The sequence below is a fragment of the Ambystoma mexicanum genome, chromosome 1p (genome assembly GCF_040938575.1).
Source record: "Ambystoma mexicanum isolate Mex_15411 chromosome 1p, UKY_AmexF1_1, whole genome shotgun sequence".
In the NCBI taxonomy this organism is placed as follows: domain Eukaryota; kingdom Metazoa; phylum Chordata; class Amphibia; order Caudata; family Ambystomatidae; genus Ambystoma; species Ambystoma mexicanum.
In genome coordinates, this window is record NC_090921.1 from 601,989,852 (window position 1) to 601,995,719 (window position 5,868).

A 5,868-nucleotide genomic window follows, 5' to 3' on the forward strand; every position below is an offset into this window, starting at 1 on the left:
TGCCCTAAGACTTTGACAAGCGGAAAATAAGACATTTCTGAGAACCAAAAACGATATCCTGGAACAACCAGTACCAAGAGTTTGACATAAAACTTATGGTATCCCCCAGTAGAAACATAACAAAGGATGTGCTTTCCTGTTTTCGGCTAGTATTAGAGACATATCCATCACTTGCAGGGAGAGACACCAGCATCCCAGATTTCATTCAAAATCCAGCTAACAGGAAGATAATACAGCAACTACTGACGGTCCGCGCGGAGGCTTTTGCTGAAGTTCCAGAGTACTGGGAATAAGGACGCAAATGCTTCCACCTCAATTGTTCATCGATGAACTGAAATACACCTGTTTTTCTGAATCATAGATGAGTGTCCAGGACTTGTCGGGCGAACCACAGATACCCTAACCTTTATCAGAGATCCAAGAAACAACGAATTCCTAAACCAAGTGTGGTACAAACTGAATTACGTGGTCGCAATGCACGCAGCAGGAAAGTGTAAAAACTGTTCACGTCACAAGAAAGGCCTGTGATATAGAGACCAGAAAGTCAGAGCGAATGTCGTTGTCACCAGAAGACAGCAGATACGCATACAAAGTCTTCTTCCACCTCATTGAGAACTTTCCAGAACTAGTGGGTAGACCCAGCAATATTCACGTACCCACATTCCTCAGAGACCCAGTAAAGAACTCACAAATAAACAAGCTCCTAAGAGCTATCATAACGCAACTGAGAAGCAATTACGGACATCCACTGCTAAGGAGAGCCTTAGAAGGAGGAGATCCAAAATAAAACTGTTCGTCAACTTTGCACCGTAGAACAGATCGAGGAGAGAGACACTGCTCATCAACTTGTCGCTGAGAGCAATAATTTAGACACATTTGAGGTAACAAATGAAGAGAAAAGCTGGAGACAGCGTCAGCACGGAATGAATGAAAATGCCGCACTGACCACTGCACGCACCCACACACAGGATGCACACAGACAAGGGAAAGTGTCAATGGCTACAGGGCCTACAACGAAAGCAGCAGAGAAGAGGAGACTGCATGCCGAACAATCTATTCCAGAAAACAGTGGTAGTACTCAAGAGGAGCTAAGTGAACCACTAGAGAGGGCATAGCAAAATCCCTCAAAAGAACAGAAGTGGCCACGAAAGAACTCACAGAGAAGACACACATGCTAATAGATTATTTGTTCCCATACATAGACCAAGCAAAGAAACTGCACGAGGAGCAGAAAAACAGAACTATAGAAACTATAACTGCAAGCACACCTGCTCCAATGCAAGGAACAAGCTGCAGGCCTACAATACAGCCACGAGTTGGGAGGTTGGTGAACCAATGGTGGTTACGGGAAGTTTATGGCAGACTACAGAAGGGAAGGAAAGGAAGCACAAATCCTCCTCCTACCACAGCGATGCAGTCGAGGCAGCCTGTGCCATCGAGATACCCGAAGTGGAAAAGCAGCACAGATGCGTCCAGAGACGTAGTCATAGCAAACTACAGAAGAATGCTGAGAATCAAGAGAAGCCCTCACAAAGATAACAATGAACTTAACGATTACCTGGACAGCACAGCCCATCTCAGAAACAACATATGGTACCAGCACATGAAGGAAGTAGGACGAAGGCAGTCGGAAGGAGAATGGTTCGTCTTTGCTCTCCTACCATACAGCATGGGAAAATCCAAGATCTTCGTGGCTGTAGAAATTGATGTCCCTACAGCACACTGTATGTCACATGTAGCAATGTGCAACACCAGAAGACAATTTATGGGAAAAGACACCTCGTTGATATGGTCCAACGAAAAGGATTACCCGGATGAAGATGGCATCGTCCCAGACATTAAAATAAGAAACCGAGCGCATACAAGGAATCACGTGATCAGGTACGAGAACCCTGGCATCAAAGGATCAGGGATAAGATGGGAAGTTAACCCGAGACTGAATGTTCAAGGAAAGACTGCAGAAGAGGCTCAAATCTGGAAGAACAGAGGCCAATTGCAGATCTGGGGGTCAGTGGTCTTCCCAGATGGATGGGAAGGCGGAGTAGTAATCTGCCGAGCATGGATGGTCCTTGGAGCCTGCAAGAAAGCAATAGAGAATTCACAGAGGTTATGCAAACCTCTGTCGCCAAGGTTGGTAAAACTGCTAACATGGATTGAAGATAGAGGAGGACCCCTGCAAATAGTTCCACTGGAGAGCCCGAAACTATGTTTCAGAAACAATGGCACAAGGAAGATGGGAGAGAATCAAAGCTGCAGACGAATCTTTGAAGCTCCAGGAATGACACAAGGAACCGCAGTTATTATAGACCATTACTGGACGTGTGGATCCAAGGCATACATAATCTGCCGAAAAACTGGGGAGGCATATACACACTAGTGAACGTCCACGTTCCCGCACTAGTGATCCCTAAGAATGACCTAAAGTTGGACAGTTTCCCAAAAGCAGATGCTCATCTAAGAAGGAGATCTGCGGAACTGGTATCCAGGATGAAGAGGGAAAATTACTTTTCTCCCAAATCAGAAGATGCATTCCATGCAATCCCGTATGAACACAGGCTGTTCAGCCTCACCTCAACAGTAGTCACAACACTACTCCTGCCCCACATCCAAGTTGAAGTGAATACTAAATGGTTGCAGATAACCAGATGGGAGTTATTGCAGACCATCTATACCACTATAAAAGGATTCAACGCGATCAAGGAAGAGCTGAGAGCAATCAGACTGATGACCCTCCAAAACAGATATGTGCTTGACATGATCACTGCAATGGATGGAGGTGTTTGTGCAAAAATCAGAGAATCATGTTGCACATTTGTACCATCACACGATGAAGAAAACGGAAACTCGACAGAGGCCATAAGCATGCTGACAAGCCTGAAAAACCAGATGATCGATGAAAGTGATGAAGTAGACGATGAAAGCTGGTTTGGGAACCTATTCTCATGGGTCCCACAATGGATGGCTGATATATTCAAGTTCCTGGGAGCCTTGCTAGCAATGGTGCTGCTAGGATTCTGTGTTATCAAAATAATCATCACATATTGCCAGAAAACTGCAAAGAAAGCCATAGGGATGAAAATAATGATTGATGTCGAACCAGGATGGAAGCCCAGAGACCTGACTGATGAAGAAATAAGAGACTTTGTGAAAGCCAGCAAATTTGCGCCAGAGGGAACAAAGTTCACATATCCTAAGAAACGAAGAAAGTATGAAGGAAAATGGATTTACTGCAGTCCAAATGGACAATGCCAGCTGATGACCTCGAACAAAGATGAACATGTGAAAACAGCAGGGAGTTTGAAGGGAGTGATAAAAATATGGACTCCAAAGGCTCACACATTCACACCATCATGTACCAACGCAGAGGACAATGAGCATGAACCCGAAGAATCAAAAGAAATGAATGCAAAGGAGATTGCAGAAATGGTCGATGAACCGACCAGAGGGGGGAGTGTAAAGGAGATCCCAGACATGACCTGCACCTCTGCCCCTCATTCTGAGCTACCAGGAGGGTACTCGCCAAGGTGCGTGACGTATGAAGAGCAAATGAACCAGCTGAGAGCCGCTGTAGGACTCTGCCCAGTGTACATTAGAAGATCCATGCCTGTTGAAGCACCCATAACCAGACAACCCTGGGCAGCACAGTACCCTATCAGACAGCCATACCAGCCGCTGATACGAAATGAGGAGTACCTACACACGGTCCACGAAGAGACCCCAAAAGCCTTAATGGAAAGCCAGTGGAAATGACAGAAGGGCCTGAACAGACCCGTGAATGAACAAAATCAGCTGTCGAAGATAACACGCCAGTGCGAGTAACTACGAAAACGAATGGAATAGACACAGAGAGGAGACAATATTACAACATGAGGAAACATGGTGCAGCTATCTTGTCTTACAAGTTCTGGAGGGTGAGCGCTGACCTATGGGCCCGTCAGTAACCTTCTTCCCTCCTGAACACCCGTGTGAAAATAACTTCATCAAGACACTCCACGTGTACAATAACTACTGGCAACTAACAGAAGGACTCCAGTACGTAACGGATGACCCAGACAAAGGAGAGACGAAGGAAGTGACGTTGAACTACCTACCGTGTGAAGGCGTGCAAGCGAAGTTGCCGGAGTAATGGGGTGCTGGCAAAGACCCCTGCTGCTAATATATGGGAAAGTATACACGAAAGAAGGATGGACAGACGGGGTTGTGGGGAGCAAAATGGTAACAGTGACAAAACAAAATATAGCAAAAATAGACAAAGAAAACAACAAGTGTTTCAATGGATGGACTACGACAGCTGGGCTGGTGACCTTGTTAGAGAAGGACGAAGACCCGGTATCAATACTTCCACTAACTGCACCAACACTATGTTATCAACACAATGGAGACGTACATGTCGGAAGGAACAGCAACTGCAAAAGGATAGTGACAATAACAAAGGAGGGTGCCGGTACAGCGGTTCTAATGGACCACTATTGGGCCTGCGGAGACAAGGCATACCACAGCTTGCCGCCATCCTGGAACAGACTATGTACCATGGCACACATAAATGTACCATCCTTAGTGGTACCCCAGAAAGATGTGAACTTGGCAAACTTCCCTAAAATGGATGAAGGGAATAAAAGGAGGAAAAGTTCTGTGAGGATTGAAGAAGGAAAAGAAAATAACGGTACACATATATTGTCAAGAGTAAAAAGACAAGGAGAGCCACTGACGGGAAACTATCTATGGGGAAGATCATAAACAGCTCTCAGTGACATCCCACCAGGATATGGACTGTTTAGCAGAGTGGCAATGTTCTTCTCATCAATAATACATCCAGGACTGCACGTGTATGCAAATGCAACATGGCTCCAAATAACAAGATGGGAGCTAATGATGACAATAAACTCCAGCGTCAATGGATTTAATGCAATAAAAGAAGAATTGAGGGCAGTACAAATGGTAGCACTGCAGAATAGATATGTGCTAGATATTCTTACTGCAATGGAAGGAGGAGTTTGTGCAAAAATTGGAAAACCGTGTCGCACATTCATCCCTGGCAATGACGCAGATAATGGCACCCTTACTGAAGCAGTATCACAACTTGCCAAGATGCACGCCAAGATGGAAGAAGAAGCTAAAGGAGTGAAGTAAGATGGCAGATGGTTTTCCTACTTGTGGTCATGGATGCCATCAAGGTTGTCAGATGGCATTAAAATAATAGCTGGATGCATAATATTGGGAATGGCTGCCCTTTTAGGATTAAGGATGTGGAGAGCTCAACGGCACGGACGACTGATGAAATGATGGAAAAGATAGGCATGCACGCCTTAATGCCAGCAGAAGACGACAGACACACAGATATAATAATAAAGGAAAGGGAGAGATTGCGCAAGCAAATATTAGAAAATGACTCGCACCCGCCGTCTGTGAAGGTAGAAAACCCATGGAACCCGAAGAGCTATGTTGGGAAGTGGGTCTACTGCAAACCCAGTGGTGGATGTGTGTATATGTACTGGTCATTTGAAGATCATGTGAACCAGTATGGACACTTAGGAGGGATAACAAAGGTTTGGAGACCACGCAGAGACAAGAGAGCGGATAATTTTGTGGTCGACAAGTCGACCAGAGGGGGGACTAAAGTGGGAAAATGGGAAAACACCCTCCCCCCATTCCTATCCAAATCCTGGCCTAGAGGATCACGGCCCAAGCATCCCCCGCGAGAGGAGTTTGACCCACTCACCTCCTTACCAGACAACAAGGTACCATGTGTTCGTGGCCCACATGCATGAGGAGCATGCCCACTACCATGCCCTGGCCAAGCCGACGCCTGTGACATGGACCAGATCGACTAGAACAACAGCCGCAAAGCATTAACATTGTTAGAGATGC